Raw genomic sequence first — 17,473 nt, 5'->3', positions numbered from 1 at the left:
ATCCCATGGATGGAGGAGCCTGGAAGGCTGCAGTCCATGGGGTCGCTGAGGGTCGGACATGACTGAGGGACTTCACTTTCACTTTTCACTTTCATGCATTGGAGAAGGAAATGGCAACCCACTCCAGTGTTCTTGCCTGGAGAATCCCAGGGATGGGGGAGCCTGGTGGGCTGCCGTCTATGGGGTCGCACAGAGTCGGACACAACTGAAGTGACTTAGCAGCAGCAGCAGCAGAGCAACTAACACACTTTCTCTAGAAACTCACAAGTGAGTGGAGGAAGGATATCACTAGGCTGTAGTGGAAAGAACAGAAAACTAAAAGTTAGAAGCCCTGAGTTCCAGTAAAAGCTCTGTAGTGGGACTTAGGGCAAAGCTCTCAACTTGTCTCAGCATCAATATCCTCGTCTATGACATAAGATTAATGATACCTCTCTTGCCTATACTTCAAGGTCATTTTGAGTTATATATGCATCCCCCCATATAGACTAAACCTCAGATGCATATAGAAAACCTATAATGTTCTATAGTAACCTTTGTATTTCCAGTACTTTAAAAATCAATGACCAGCATTGATCCTATCCAACATAATAATAATATGCTGTGTCAATATGCATGGGAGTCTCTCTGCTTATTGATGTTAATGAAAGTGTGTATAGTTAAAGCAGGACAGAACTATAATATTAATGTCACCCATTATGTTTGTAGCAGGTTTATTTTTTCTTTATAAAGATAATTTTGACTCCAAATTAGGTAGACAACTTTAATTCATTTACAAGTGAAATTTATGGCAACATCAGAAGAGCTGCTTCTTTTAAATATAAGTTCTCTAACATTGAAACTAATGTCTCTTTTAGGAGAGGGAAACCATGTGGTTTGCAGATTCATTGGCATTATGGAGCTGAAGTGGTGGCTACTGAAATCTCTCAGTTTCATTGTTCTTTGTTTTATAAATGGAGTAGTGATATTTCTGGGTATATATGAAGCATACTGATTTTTTTTTAAAGTAACATAGTTTGTAAACCCCTCATTTCACCATTATTCTCTTTTCTAGCCACATAGAAACTGTTCCTCTTTTTTCCTAGGTTGATTTCCTTTCTTTAACCTTTTCAGTTCTAAGCCCAGAAAAATAGCTGTGCTTCTTTGAGGAGCCACACAAAATAAGTATTGTCCAATGCTAACACTTTGAATTATGATACTGTAATTACCTACCAAGTGAACATTAATCACTACTTGCTTAGAATGGAATTACCTGTTATATTCACATTAATAGCAAATGAGCTTTCTCTGATTGATGTTGTTATAATGAATACAAAAAGAATTAATAATGATCTGGCACTCACCAAAAGTGGCGTAATCATTAAGGGCATACCATCAAAAGGCCAGTAATACTTTACAATAAGTGAGTATTAATTAAAGTAAAATCGCAATGAACTCCTGTTGAATTGCTTAGATCCATATTACTAAGATATTAGACTATTGGAATTAATGTGATTGCAATATACTTTATAAAAATTAATAATGACAACCATTTAAAATGTTTAGGAAGCAAGGACTTGTTTGTTCGATAAACAGCTATGCTAGCTATTTAGCTTTCTAGAGCAACTTATTAGTATAGGGACAGCAATGAATAATATCAAACATTATATATATATGTATTAATTTATATCATTTTTTCTGAAAGTATGCATTTTATTTTCAGTGTTTATGTTCATTTCCAATAGACTATTCTAAAGGGCCTCTAAATTATAGATGTAACATTGACTCATTTCCATTAAAAAAAAATCCTTGAAAGCTGAACTGCAGTGAATATTGAACCAGATGTTAAGGAAACACCCTAGTCAGAACTGAGGCTTGGGAGCACAGAAGTAGAACTAAACTGTTCATATACAGTTTCTAAAGAGTAATCGTGCATACACCTATCATAAGGGATAAAAAGTCAGGCTCTCTCAGTTAAGGTGCTTTTACTTTCTTTTCCCTTTTTTTAAAAAAATTTTTAGTAATTTTTGAAATTTTATTTGGCACCCAATCCATAGCAGAAATCCAAGAGTGTTGTGTTAGCTAATTGATCAGAATATCATTCTTATAATTTTGCTGTATCAAATATTTTTAGAGCAATTTAGAATGATACTAAAATAGCTATAATGCACATTGTCTAATGTGAGAGTTAGGATTTAAACTAGATTAAAATAATTATGTCTTAAAAAAGAGTATAGGTAAAAACTGATCAACTCTAAATGAGATCTGTATTGGAACTAATAGCCTTGTACCAGCATCAGTTTCCTGGCTTTGATAATGTACTATGGTTACCATACTATCATTGGCAAAACCTGAATGAAGGATACATGGGGACTTTCTGTACCATATTTGCACTTTCTTGTGAGTCTTAAACCATTTCCAAGTAAAAGTTGTTTTTAAAAAAACAAAATAAGCATTTTAAGGAAGTATTCTCTGTATGCTGCTGCTGCTGCTGCTAAGTCGCTTCAGTCGTGTCCAACTCTGTGCGACCCCATAGACGGCAGCCCACCACGCCCCCCCATCCCTGGGATTCTCCAGGCAAGAACACTGGAGTGGGTTGCCATTTCCTTCTCCAATGCATTAAAATGAAAAGTGAAAGTGAAGTCGCTCAGTCGTGTCCGACTCTTAGTGACCCCATGGACTGCAGCCTACCAGGCTCCTCCATCCATGGGATTTTCCAGGCAAGAGGACTGGAGTGGGGTGCCATTGCCTTCTCCATTCTCTGTATAACCAGTGGCTAATCATTTAGTCTAAAAAGAATATATAGAGGTTGTTGGGAACTGCTTAATTAATTGCATTTCTGATCTGGAATTAAGAGATGACTCGAATTAGAAAGGGAATATGTGTGCCAGCATATGTTATGGAACATATAAATATATAAGATAAAATAATCGAAGCTAATTATTTTTTGGCGTGTTGCAATAGGTCCATTTGACACTGTTTATATAGGAAGCCACTGTAATTATAAAAATGAACACAGCCAAAGAACCAAGTCAATTAACTGAAGTTTAAAGGTGTACTTGAAATTTTAAAGGCCTTACAATGAGTTTTGCATTTATTTTCACTGAGGCAGACACATTTTGTTTTGACTTCAGTCAACATTGGATGGTACAGTATCAAAGAAAAACTCTAAAATATGCAGTCAGTATCCTGATGTGCTTGCCCTTCCAAAAAAGGGGCACCATGGTAATACAGCCTTCAGAGTTAATAACTTCTAAGAACAGACCCAGCAGTCGTGCCAGCATGATTTAGCTCCTGCTGTGACAATTATTATTTTTATTTTATTAATTTTACAATTAAATTGCAGAGTTAAACTCAGACATGTTTCAAGCTGTGGCTTTGTTCAACTATCTCAGTACTTCAAATAGATAACTTCAAATGTTCATGAACAGTGAAAGCAGACAGCCTGGGTATTATTTTTGTAGCACTAGTTTTGTGTGAAACAACTAAAAAAACTCACTAATTCTCATAGAAGTTTCACAAAGTAGTTTTGTTATATCTAAAAAATAAAACAGTTTAAAAGAGAAGAGCATATTCTAAAAATAGCCACATCAAGAGCCAAATCCACTACATTATCATCATGAAGTTACTAAAGAGCCCTGTGTATATAGCACCACCGGGCATTTGACAAGAGGGGGCAGATGAAGAGGAAATTTCTCTAGCTCTCAGGAATCTTTCATTTTAATAGTGTAAATTTAGCAACTTTAGACAGACTTGTTAACATATATCTTATATACATTCAGCATCAAGATAAATGTTGCAGTTGTATAGGAACTATGAAATAATTCACACCTCATTTCAACAGGAAATTCTTTTTTTTTTTCTTTTTATTTCATATTGAAGTATAGTCAGTTAACAATGTTGTGATGGTTTCAGGTGGAAAGCAAAGGGGCTCAGTCATACACATACATGTATTCATTATCCCCAAGATGTCCCTCCCATCCAGGCTGCCACATAACACTGAGCAGAGTTCCCTGTGATATAGAGTAGGTCCTATCTACAGGGAATTCTTATAGAGAAGTTGACCTTTCTAAAAGATTCAGAGACATGCACCATTGCTAATAAAATCATAGTTTTCTTTTGTCTCTTGGAAATAAATTGGAGTTAATTTGCTAAAGACAAAAAAGACGAGAGAGATTAAATAGAAGATTGTTAACTAACAGACCACTTGATGATTAAAAGAAGAAAAAACTACAGTTGCTAAATTCCCAAAGAAGCCATTCCCCTTTGTCTTGGTGCATCTCACCTTAGTGGGTAAGTCAACTGCTAGCCATCTGGGCACCTTTCCTGGCTCTGTTCCCATGTAGCTGGGTATTCACAGACAACCTAGCTTTGCAGAATGTTAGATTCCTTCCTGATAGACAGGATTTCGAGGTTCCCTTTTGGGTCTGCATTTGTATGTTTCACTCAAAGACCATCCTTTGCACTGGAATTGTCCTGCAGTGGAGCATAGTGATGAAAGTGTCATTCTGTGACTGGACACTGGTTTTGGTACTGTCAGAAAATCGCAGTGTAATCTTCCTATAAGCCTCTTAACTTCTCTAGGCCTAGTTTCTAAAATGGGGATAGGAATAAAGGTTAATATTATGAAGATTAAATGAGATAACTTACATAAAGCACACAGCACTGTTCCCTGCATGTTGTGAAGGCTTTGTATGTGTTCAGTTCAGTTCAGTTCAGTCACTCAGTCATGTCCAGCTCTTTGCGACCCCATGAATCGCAGCACGCCAGGCCTCCCTGTCCATCACCAACTCCCAGAGTTCACTCAAACTCATGTCCATCGAGTCAGTGATGCCATCCAGCCATCTCATCCTCTGTCATCCCCTTATCCTCCTGCCCCCAATCCCTCCCAGCATCAGGGTCTTTTCCAATGAGTCAACTCTTCGCATGAGGTGGCCAAAGTATTGGAGTTTCAGCTTCAGCATCAGTCCTTCCAAAGAAATCCCAGGGCTGATCGCCTTTAAGATGGACTGGTTGAATCTTCTTGCAGTCCTAGGGACTCTCAAGAGTCTTCTCCAACACCACAGTTCAAAAGCATCAATTCTTCGGTGCTCAGCTTTCTTCACAGTCCAACTCTCACATCCATACATAACCACAGGAAAAACCATAGCCTTGACTAGATGGACCTTTGTTGGCAAAGTAATGTCTCTGCTTTTGAATATGCTATCTAGGTTGGTCATAACTTTCCTTCCAAGGAGTAAACGTCTTTTAATTTCATTGTATGTGTTAGTAACTTTATTTATTATCATTATTGTTATTAATAATAATGAATCCTAGTTGTTAGGGGAGTTGATTCTGTCCACTTCTCTCATAGTCAGAATAGGTTAAAGGGCCTTATTTCTGGTGATGTGTTGTAAATACATACACTAATATGCCTCATTTGTATATGGTCCTTTGTAGCTTACAAAGCTCTCACTTATGTTCTTGCTACAGTTTCAAAAGTGAGTGTTAAAAAGCCAGAATTTACAAGAGTTCAACTCAGAGACAACGTAAATATTAAATATTTTGCTCAGTGAATTTTTTTGGTTTAGCTGTCTTAGATCTTCTCACGTCTGATATCATGTTTTGTGATGAACAGAACACTGACCAGACTACAACCTTGTATGTACATATTCATTCAGCCTGAGAAAGATCCAGCGGTACAGAAATTGGGATAATCCATATTCCCCAATGAAAGTTAGGAAAATTTTCAGAAGGTCCTTAAGCAGTATATTAAAATATTAGCTTGAAGCATATCATATTGCCAATATTTGAATGTTTTAGACAAAATTAAGATTTTAGGGGGCAAGTTTCAACCTAGTAGTTAAAAGAAATTTATGTAATTTAAAGTTACAAATTGTTTCCAAATATTTTCCTGCAAAAAGTAGTGAGGAAAATAGATATTGCTAGTAAATTACACCTGGGAAATTCAAGATCATAAAAAAAAAATTTCTAACAGAAATGTAGAGTAGTGCTGGTTTCATCCTCCAGTGTCCAAATTTAAATGATCATAAATGCCACCCTCTCCTTCACTTCACCCCCTGACCCATGTAGTTGGCCAAGTGTCTTGTTAGTATATTTTTTTTTCATGGATCACTTACAGGGGTATCTGATTAAAAATGGTGGACCATGAAACTTCCCTAAAATGAGAATAGAGCAATTAAAAGGATGTTTACCTACCAGGAGAAAGAATATGAGAATAGAAACAATCAAATATGAGAGATTACAGATTTTTTAATACGTAGAGGGAATGGGGGAATTAATATCTCTGGGGAAACAAGATACTAAGTATGTAGAACTTAGAAAATCCTAGAAATTAAAGGTTCCAGGTAGTACAGAAGTCAGGGATGAGCACAGGGCTGAAAGTAAGGGGATTTATCAAAAGTGTGTCTCAGAAGCAGTTAGATCCCCATGGCTCTCAGCCGTTTCCATGGAATCAAAAGTACTGCTGCTCCCCTGCCCAACCAGGAGACTGGAGGTTTGTTCTCTAAAGAAATTACACTAAAACAGCTCAATACCTGGGGATACCAGGTAGAGAAGTCAAGGAATAATTCCCACAATGAAAATAATATGCTGGCTGCGATCCAAAAGTCTACAAGCAATAAATGCTGGAGAGGGTGTGGAGAAAAGGGAACCTCTTACACTGTTGGTGGGAATGCAAACTAGTACAGCCACTATGGTGAACAGTGTGGAGATTCCTTAAAAAACTGGAAATAGAACTGCCTTATGATCCAGCAATCCCACTACTGGGCATACACACCGAGGAAACCAGAACTGAAAGAGACACGTGTACCCCAATGTTTATAATAGCCAGGACATGGAAGCAACCTAGATGTCCATCAGCAGATGAATGGATAAGAAAGCTGTGGTACATATACACAATGGAGTATTACTCAGCCATTAAAAAGAATACATTTGAATCAGTTCTAATGAGGTGGATGAAACTGGAGCCTATTATACAGAGTGAAATAAGCCAGAAAGAAAAACACCAATACAGTATGCTGCTGCTGCTGCTGTTGCTGCTAAGTCACTTCAGTCGTGTCCAACTCTGTGCGACCCCACAGACGGAAGCCCACCAGGCTCCTCTGTCCCTGGGATTCTCCAGGCAAGAACACTGGAGTGGGTTGCCATTGCCTTCTCCGCCAATACAGTATACTAACACATATATTTGGAATTTAGAAAGATGGTAATGATAACCCTGTATGGGAGACAGCAAAAGAGACACAGATGTATAGAACAGTCTTTTGGACTCTGTGGGGGGGCGGGGCGGGGATGATTTGGGAGAATGGCATTGAAACATGTATAATATCATATAAGAAACAAATCGCCAGTCCAGGTTCCATGCAGGATACAGGAAGCTTGGGGCTGGTGCACTGGGATGACCCAGAGGGATGGTATGGGGAGGGATGTGGGAGGGGGGGTTCAGGATTGGGAACACGTGTACACCCATGGCAGATTCATGTTGATGTATGGCAGAACCAATACAATATTGTAAAGTAATTAGCCTCTAATTAAAATAAATAAATTTAATTTAAAAAAAGGAAATAATATGCTAAATAAGGTCATCCGTTTTCACCAAGATTCAGATTCTGATTGGCTCTAGGAATACCACCAGCAAGTATATACTCCCAGACAGAAGATTTGATTTTTTTTTCCTCCAGAGAAACAGTGTCTTAGAGAAAAGACCTGTTGATCCTCTTACTTGGGGATCTCTGCCATGCACACAGGGTGAAATTCACCTGTCAAGAAGCCTTTATAAACAAAGCTCATGATTCATTTTAGTGCCTATATCTTAAATATGAATAGAAAACAAAGGACCAGATAAGATTTGAGGAAATGAGACCAAAATACAAAAACAGGAAGAGAAAGAACTCATGGAAAAATAAATACCAAAAATTAATACCCCTAGAGAGATAAGAGAAAATACTGTATCCATGAAACAAAAAGAAGCTTTTATTAAAAAGAAAAATTAAGGATGTGCTTCTGGAACATAAAATTACAGTAGCCAAGATATAAAATTAAATGGAAAATGGGAAGTAAATCTCTAAGAGCACTAATAAAATAAAGACTAAGAAAGGAATAATGAAAAAGAGAAGATGGTAAGATTAAAGGATCAACCTAAGAAATCCAACATCTGACGAAAGGAGTTCTGGAGAAAATATAGGGAAGAATTTATCAAAAAATATGTATAAGAACATATTCCACAAATGAAGGGCATGAGTTTTAACATTGAAAGTGTCCTTCAAGTTCTCCACATAATTAAAAAAAAAAAACTCATATCAAAGCATATCAGAATAGCAATAAGTTTCTCAAACCTTATAGAGAGGACTGGGAGGTAGAGAGAGATTGAATGAGTGAGAAAAAGAGAATTGACTAACCGTATCATTAATTAAGGACTGAAAATCAGAATGTCATCAGACTTCTTAACAGCAACACTTGGAAGACAGAAGCTAAAGAATCCGTATCTTTACAACTCTGAGGAAACACAGTGTTCAATTTAGAATTAATATAGTCAAGCATTCAGGGTGTCAAACTTACTTTCCAAGTACCCTTCCTGAAGAAGCTATTAGAAGACAAGCTCCATCAAAATTCAAGATTAAATAAGAGGAAGCATGGAATCTAGAATTCAAGACAGAAGAGAGATGATGGGAAGGTTTAGGAGAACAGTTGTGCTGCAGGTCTAGAGAACATTCTATTTCTATTTGTCTCTATTGGTATTAGAGACAAAACTTCTTATATAAATCAGTAAGATGCTGGATGAAGTATAACACATACCCATTTAAAGCTGAGCTCAATAAAACATACACAGGAATTCATAAAAGTAGAGCCAAAATCTCACCCAGGTGAATTTTGCTGATAAATAAGAAACTCAGGTTCTAAAGCCTGTCAGGCATAGGGGGAAGACAAGGCTTGGCCGAGTTATAACTGAGATCCCAATAGGAGATCAAAAATCCTTTAAAAGCTCTACCCTCAGTGAAAGAACAACCTGGGAAAAATCCATCTCTTAGCAAGAAGAGATAGCAAGGAATCTTGCCCAGCTCCACCTAAGCTCTGAGTAGGGAAAATGGCTAAGCTAAGCTAAGCTAAGTCGCTTCAGTTGTGTCCAACTCTGTGCAACCCCATAGACGGCAGCCCACCAGACTCTCCCGTCCCTGGGATTCTCCAGGCAAGAATACTGGAGTGGGTTGCCATTTCCTTCTCCAATGCATGAAAGAGAAAAGTGAAAGTGAAGTCGCTCAGTCATGTCCGACTCTTAGCGACCCCATGGACTGCAGCCTACCAGGCTCCTCCGTCCATGGGATTTTCCAGGCAAGAGTACTGGAGTGGGGTGCCATTGCCTTCTCTGAGGGAAAATGACTACTTGGAGAAATTTGAAAAATCAGAACTTCCTCTCACATATTTGGTATCTGAATTAATACTACCTTTGTGGTTCTACAAAATCTCAGATTCAGAAGTGTTCTTAAGTTATTAGTGCCCTGAGAATCAAACACTTTCTGGAGGGACGTACCTTCAACTAAGGCCATGCAGGATTTCCATAATTAATACCATATCAAACATGTACTCACAATCTAAAATTGTAAAACATGCATGGAAATGTCATGAACAAGAATCATCTGGGGGAGGGGACTAGATTGTCCTCCAATATTTGGAGGAAATAGAATGATGAAAATAAAAAATGAGCATGTTTAAAAAGCTTAAAGATAACAAATGTCAAAAACTTGAGAAACCAACAAGATGTTATTAAAAAAACAGATAAAATTTTTAAAGTACCTATTTTGCCTTCTGTATATCAAATACATGGACTTTCCTGGTGGCCCAGACAGTAAATAATCTGCCTGCAGTGCGGGAGACCAGGGTTCCATCCCTGGGTTGGGAAGATCCCCTGGAGGAGGGCATGGCAATCCACTCCACTATTCTTGCCTGGAGAATTTCCATGGACAGAGGAGTCTGGCAGGCTACAGTCCATGGGGTCTCAAAGAGTTGGACGTGACTGAGCGACTAAGCACACAGCACATATTAAATACATAATCAATGTAATAAAAAAGTCAATGGACATTTTAAACAAAACCTTAAGAAAAATCTGAAAAGAATTAGTAAACTGTAAGATGATCCAAAGAAATTACTTGGAACACTGAATTGAGAGAGGAGATATTAAAGAAAATTTAAGACATATGAAAGATAGCATATGTATAGCATATATTTAATGAGAATTTTGAAAGAATAAACTGGGGAGGAGGTAATATATTCAAATAATTAAGGGTGAAAATTTTCCAGAAATGCAGAAAGACATGAATCCTCAAATTTTAGAAGCCACGCTATCCCAATTAGGATAAATTTAAAGAAAATTCCTCCTAGACACATTGCAATGAAATTGCCAAACATTAAGGACAAGTGAGATCTTTAAAACACCCAGGGTAAGAAAAGATTACTTACAAAGGAAAAATTGCACGCTTGTCTACAGTGGCAAAAAAAAGTCAAAAGAACATAGACTTTTATGTTCTACATAGAATATTATACCTTACTGAATTATTATTTAATACCTGGGATAAAATTAAGCCATTAAAAAAAACAGCCAGTCAGAACATTAGCATAAGGGTAGAGGGCTCTCAAAAGAATTTTTCGATGGAGGCTAGGGGAATGGACGGAGAAGGCAATGGCAACCCACTCCAATACTCTTGCCTGGAAAATCCCATGGACGGAGGAGTCTGGTGGGCTGCAGTCCATGGGGTCGTGAAGAGTCAGACATGACTGAGTGACTTCACTTTTCAATTTTCACTTTCATGCATTGGAGAAGGAAATGGCAACCCACTCCAGTGTTCTTGCCTGGAGAATCCCAGGGACAGGGGAGCCTGGTGGGCTGCCGTCTATGGGGTCGCACAGAGTCGGACACGACTGAAGCGACTTAGCAGCAGCAGCAGCAGGGGAATGGAGGGGAGAATGGAACAAATAGAGTAATTGCTGTGTTTGTGAATGAGAAAGCACCATTAGAGTAACTTTAAATTGTGTAGAATTGGTTGGAAAGACATACATAGGTGAACATTTAAAACTAAGCAAACAAAAAAGTTGTTCCAGATAGAACAAAAAGTTTTACAAAAAAAGGAAGTATAATAATTGTAGAAAATACTTGACTTAACCATGAAACATATTAGTCACAATAATATAAACCCTAAATGTTGATTTCTTAATACTTTTTTTAAAAAATAAAAATTCACAGGAAGCAAGAATAGTATAGAGTTCCTCTGTACCCTTCACCTTCACCCACTTCCCTCGCCTAACAGTGGCTGCATTTTACTTATGCTGTCAAAAACCAGGAAATCGGCATTGGTACTATATGTGTGTTTATTACATTATATCATGTGTAAATTTGTGTGACCAGCACCGTAATTAATGTATAGAACTGTTTCATTCCTACAAGTATCTCCTTCATGCTACCCATCCTCTTTGCTCCCATCGTCTTCCTGGCAATCACTAATCTGTTTTCTATCTCTTTATTTTTGTCTTTTTTTGAATATTGCACAAAGGAAATCATAGAATTCATGACCTTTTGGGATTATTTTTTTCATTAAGCGTGAAGTTCTTGAGATCCATCCAAGTTGATGTGTATATCAGTGTTTCATTGCTTTTTATTGTTCTGTAGTATTCCATTGAGTGGATTACCAAATTCTGTTTAAACATTCACCTATTGAGAGGCATTATGGTTGTTTCCAGGCTTTGGCTATTACAGATCATCCTGCTATGAACATATGTATATAGATTTTTACGTGGATGTAAGTTTTCATTTCTCTGGGATAAGTGCCCAGGAGTAAAATTGCTGAGCCATATGGTAAATGTGTATTTAGTTTTTGAAGAAACTGCTACTTTCCAGGTGGCTCTATCATTTTATATTCCCAATGGCAATGAATCAATGATTCCGTTTCTCTGCATCTTTGTCAGCATTTGATACTATCACTATTTTTTAATTTTAGTTGGTTATTGATATCTCATGATGGTCTTAATTTGCATTATGCTAATGACTATCAATGTTGAATTTTTAAAATATTGGCTTATTTACTATCCAGGTATCATCTTCAGGGTACTGTTTCTTCATGTATTTTGCCCATGTGTTATTTTATTTAACTCTTGAGATTACATACAATGTACACAGATGAGAAAGTAGGAATATCGGTGGGTTAAACAGTGCTAGATTCTTATTTTTCATAATTGTAATTCAATAGATAATGACTAAAATTTATAAATCAAAAACTTGGAATATAAGCATAATATTTAGGAACATGGATGTAAATAACAGGAAAGAGTTTGGAAAAAAGGAAAACTCAGGTAGAAAGGGTATGCAGTTTTTCATTTTAAGTCTATAGTGTTATTTCATGTTTTGTAACTATATACATGCAATACTTAGATAAGCTATGAAAATAAATTCTACTGCTGCTGCTACTGCTGCTGCTGCTAAGTTGCTTCAGTCGTGTTCGACTCTGTGCGACCTCGTAGATGGCAGCCCACCAGGTTCCCCCATCCCTGGGATTCTCCTGGCAAGAATACTGGAGTGGGGTACCATTTCCCCCTCCAATGCATGAACGTGAAAAGTGAAAGTGAAGTCGCTCAGTCGTGTCCGACTCTTCATGACCCCATGGACTGCAGCCTACCAGGCTCCTCTGTCCATGGGATTTTAGGTATGGTTTATTATTAAACCAAATTCTAGACTCCAAATTCAGGATCAGAAAGTAGAGTTTGTATATTGTGCCAAGTCACCTCAGTCATGTCTGACTCTTTGCAGACACGACTATGGACTGTAGTCTGCCAGGCTCCTCTGTCCATGAGATTCTCTAGGCAAGAATACTGGAGTTGATTGCCATGCCCTCCTCCAGGAGATCTTCCCGACCCAGATATTGAACCTGCATTTCTTACGTCTCCTGCATTGGCATTCAGGTTCTTTACCACTTGATTTCTTATTAATAGCATTGTACCACCTGTAAGATTTATAGATCTAATTGTTGAGGCATTTTAGTTGCTGACAGTTATTTTATCTCCACTGTCAATATCAGACATCTCTACTTAAAAGATTCCATCTTTATGAATCTTCTTTTCTTAGTAGCACTCCCCCCCCAACCCCCGCCACTACAACACGTTTTATTTCACTGGAAAAATCTATATAAAGAACCAAATCTGGTTCCCATGAGAAAAACATTTACCACAGCTTAAATAAAGGTTAAGGGAAATGGGAGGGTAAGAGTGCCCTGCCTTGTGTGAGCTCTGTCACTGCCTCGCTCTTGAACTCAGGCCCTGTGTGATGGAAACCACAGGTGTCTTGAAGAATTCACTGCCTGGCCCTCTGATTCCACCTTGAAAGTAGCTGTGAGGTCTGCTCTCTGGCCTCAAGAGCTGAAATCCTGGGGAGCTGCATGGTAGGTGGTTATCAAGGATGTGTGCATAAACAATGGAGAAGGAACTGCACTGATGTTCTCAGCTAGTCACATACACTTCAACTAGGAAGGGAAATACAGAATTTTATCAAAAACCAGTTCTAATATATAGAAATATTATTAGAAGTGTTATATATATATTTATATATATTCTATATGTTATCTATTTAATAATAAATTAATAATATCTAATAATAGTATTTTCTCATACTTTCATACTTCAAACTTTAAGATATGAAGGCTAGAGCAGGCTTTGAGTTTGTGAGTTAGGACACAACCACATCAGCACTAGACAAGCGTCATCTTTATCAAAACATCCCCATATAAACAGATCCTAATGAAATTTCCTCAAGTCTTCTAAGTGTTTGTGTTAAATCAGGAAGTAAAAGTAAGAGGTTAGGATACTGTTAGCTAATGAAATCACAGTCTTATGATTTTTGATGAGAAAAGATTTTTTTTGAACCAAGGAATTTTCAGAACAGATTACCATCTAAATGCTACTTAAAAGAGCCATCTTATGCCTCAGTCACCTCAGCTAGGACCTCTAAATTGGAAGAATGTTCCTACCTGCTGAAGACTAATTATTAAGTTGTTTGAAAATTATCCATGGGCATCTTGTCTTTGTGGAGAAAGCTCAAAAAGCAGTCAAAAGTAATGTAGATTGAGGAACATGCAACTCTACTGGAAGTTCCCCTGGATGGTTAATGATCCAAGGAGCAATGCCAAGACCTGTTATGACCTTTGTGCCCACCGCTGTAAACACGGTGGTGCTTCAGCAGACCTTCGTGCAAAAGCCTGAAGGGCAATAGGATATGGACGTTGCTCGATAAACCTCTGTTTTTAAATCTGAGCATACTCTGTCTTTCTTACTCTTAAATCATCAGTCTTGCTATCTTTCACTGTCTCTCTGCAATTCTTTTTGATTCTTTGCCCCCTTTCTCTGTGCAAAAGTTATGTATGAATGTCTTTTTTTTAACCACCTTTAAATAGATAATATCCTTCTGAGTATATGTAGATGTTTGTGAATTGCTTCTTTTTCTTCTCTGTTTTTCCATTTGTTATTCTTGATATTTCTTTCAACCGTGGTTTCTGTGTATAAGACTCCATCATTACCCTCCTTCCATTTTTCCTTCTAAAAATTTATTTCCCATAACTTATTATAATATAGAAAAACTAAATGTATTATTATTTTATTAAAAAGATAAACATACAATTTATATTATTTACTGATAAAAATTAAATTCAGTCTTTACTGACATAATCTTCCCTCAACATGGGTTTCTATGCATTTGGGTACGTATGAAAATCAGTGACTATTAATAAAATAGAAATCCCACCTCTCTTGTCAAAACAAGAAACATCAGTCTTTTCCACCTGACCTCTTAAAAAACTATCCTGTAGAATCCATGAGACATGAAGGGACTGAATACACATGTGTGTGTGTGTGTGTGATTGTGGTGACATGAGAAATGGATTCACTATCTGTCTTTTTAGCAGATCTCCGTAAATACTATTGGACCTTAGCTTTAGAAGGGACTGTGTTGTAGACAGTGTGAAGTTGTAGAGAATTCTCTGGCAAAAACATGCACTACGATTACTCCATGCTGTTGAAAAAGAGCAGATCCAAATATTTTGACAAGGCACAGTAAAGCTCAAAGTCCATTTTTTAGAAATAAAAGGAAGGGTAAATATTGAAGACCTTGGATTTGCAATGAATTCTTAAATGTGATAACAAAAGCATGAGTAGCAAAAGAAAAAAAAATAGAGTTTCATCAAAATTTAAAACTTTTTTATGTGATTTAAAAAATCAAGGAAATAAAAAGACAACTTACACAATGGGCAAAAATATTTGTAAATAATGTGCTTCATAAGTAGTATCCAGATTTTTTTTAAAAAAAAATCTCTTGCAACTTAAAAAAACAACAGACAAGATAGAAAACCAAACAACCCAATTCAAAAATGGGCAAAGAAGTTGAATAGACATTTCTCTAAAAACGATATACTAATGACCAACAAACACATGAAAAGACACTCAACAACATTAGTAATGAGGGAAATGCAAGGCAAAATGGCAATGAGATACAAAACTAAATGCAAGATAAGTGTTGGTGAGTACATGGGGGAATTGGGACCCTTATATGTTGCTACTAGAAATGTAACATGGTTCAGCCACTGTGAAAAACAGTTTAGCAGTGTCACAGAAAGTTAAATATAGATTTAATTTAATTCAACAATTCCATCAGTTCAGTTCAGTCGCTCAATCGTGTCCAACTCTTTGCAACTCCATGAATCGCAGCACTCCAGGCCTCCCTGTCCATCACCAACTCCCGGAGTTCACTCAGACTCATGTCCCCAGGTATATACCCAAAAGAATTGAAAACAGGTGCTCAAACAAATCCTTGTATGTTAATCTTCATAGCAACATTATTTGTAATAGACAAAAAGTATAAACAACTCAGTTCATGGATAAAGAAACCATTGTACATACAGCTGACTCTTGAACAAAGCAGGCATTAAGGGTGCCAAATCTACACGCTGTTGAAAATCTGAGTATGTATAATTTTACAGTCAATCCTCTGTGTCCACGGTTCTGAATTCACAGATTCCACTAATAACAGATCATGTAGTAGTGTATTATGTATTTAGTGAAACAAATTTACATATAAGTGGACCCACGCAATTCAAACCCAGAGTGCTCAAGGGGCCACCATACACGCAATGGCATGAGATTCAGCCATAAACAGAATGCAATACTGATACATAGATGGACTTTGAGACCATGATTCTCACCAAAAGAAGACAAACATTAAAGGACATATATTCAGTTTTTATCAAGTATTCTTAGTAGGCAGCTCCACAAATCCAAAATGTGAAGTTGTTGCCAGGGGCACAGTGAGGGTGAAGTGAGAAGTAAATGCTGAACGAGTAAGGGGTTTTATTTTGGAATGATGGAATTAGACAGAGATGGTAGTTACACAATGTTGTGAATGTACTGTCACTTGAATTGTTTGCCTTAAAATTGTTAATTTTATATAATGCAAACTTCCCCTGAATTAAAAAAAAGAGAGAGACTATGTTAAAAATAAAAGAGCACCCGACCTAGTTTTAGCATATTTATTTGTTCTAATTACAAGACAGTACCTGTGCTGCCTAATCTAGCATACAGTAAGGGGCTTATTAATTCTGAAGAAATAGTTATTGAATTAACTAATGAGTATGTTTTAGTCTCGAGTCCCCAGGAGCAGACCCAGAGTTAAGAATTGAATTCAAACTGAGTCAAAGCAGACACTGAGAAAAGAATTAATCTCAGAGGGGAATGAATGATACATGTGGATACAGAGAAAAGAAGTGAGACAATGAAGAGAAGGCATTCAATAAATGATGTATTTTCCAGCATCCTACCATTGGGTTAATTTCTCGTGAGACTACTCTGAAAAGTGAAAGTGATAGTGTCAGTTGCTCAGTTGTGTCAGACACTTTGCGACCCCATGGACTGTACCCTTCCAGGCTCCTCTGTCCATGGGATTCTTCAGGCAAGAATAATGGAGTAGGTTGCCATTCCCTTCTCCAGAGGATGTTCCCGACCCAAGGATCAAACCTGGGTCTCCCATACTCCAGGCAGAATTTTTACTGTCTGAAACACCAGAAACACATGCTTCAGTTATCCGACCCAATGGCAAGGGAGCTGGGGTATTTATATACCAACTCTTCATAGACAATGATTCAGGACTGCTTTCAAGGGGAAACTGCTCCAGTATTTTTGGCATGCCACCTTGGCGAGAAAAACATTTTTGTGGCAGGAGAAAGCCATCAGACCAAAATAACATGGGTCCTCACAGTTGGAACCAGGCTAGTGTGCACTAAACTGGTGAATATGTCTTAAATACAGAGATCTAAGGTAGAGCCCTTAAGGATCTACCAACCTTAGGGATGGTTGCTTCATAGGCAAGAATTTTGATAGCCCAAGGTATGTTGGTTAGGAAAATTAGGGAAAGGTTGCTTATTTGTGACTGTAGCACAATTCTACTCTAATACATTTTTGTTTTATTAAATAGCATCAG

The 17,473-nt window shown here is 37.4% G+C and overlaps 1 protein-coding gene across 9 annotated transcripts in view; it reads left to right on the top strand.

Annotated features, from left to right (window-relative positions):
* Positions 1-17,473, top strand: part of DMD (dystrophin) — a 2,402,664-nt gene that overhangs the window by 1,911,129 nt on the left and 474,062 nt on the right. The gene's annotated exons all lie outside the window — the stretch shown is intronic.

This window comes from Bubalus bubalis, chromosome X (genome assembly GCF_019923935.1).
Source record: "Bubalus bubalis isolate 160015118507 breed Murrah chromosome X, NDDB_SH_1, whole genome shotgun sequence".
Classification (NCBI taxonomy): Eukaryota; Metazoa; Chordata; class Mammalia; order Artiodactyla; family Bovidae; genus Bubalus; species Bubalus bubalis.
Note: the sequence above shows the minus strand (reverse complement) of the source record. Positions and strands in the feature narration are given on the sequence as shown.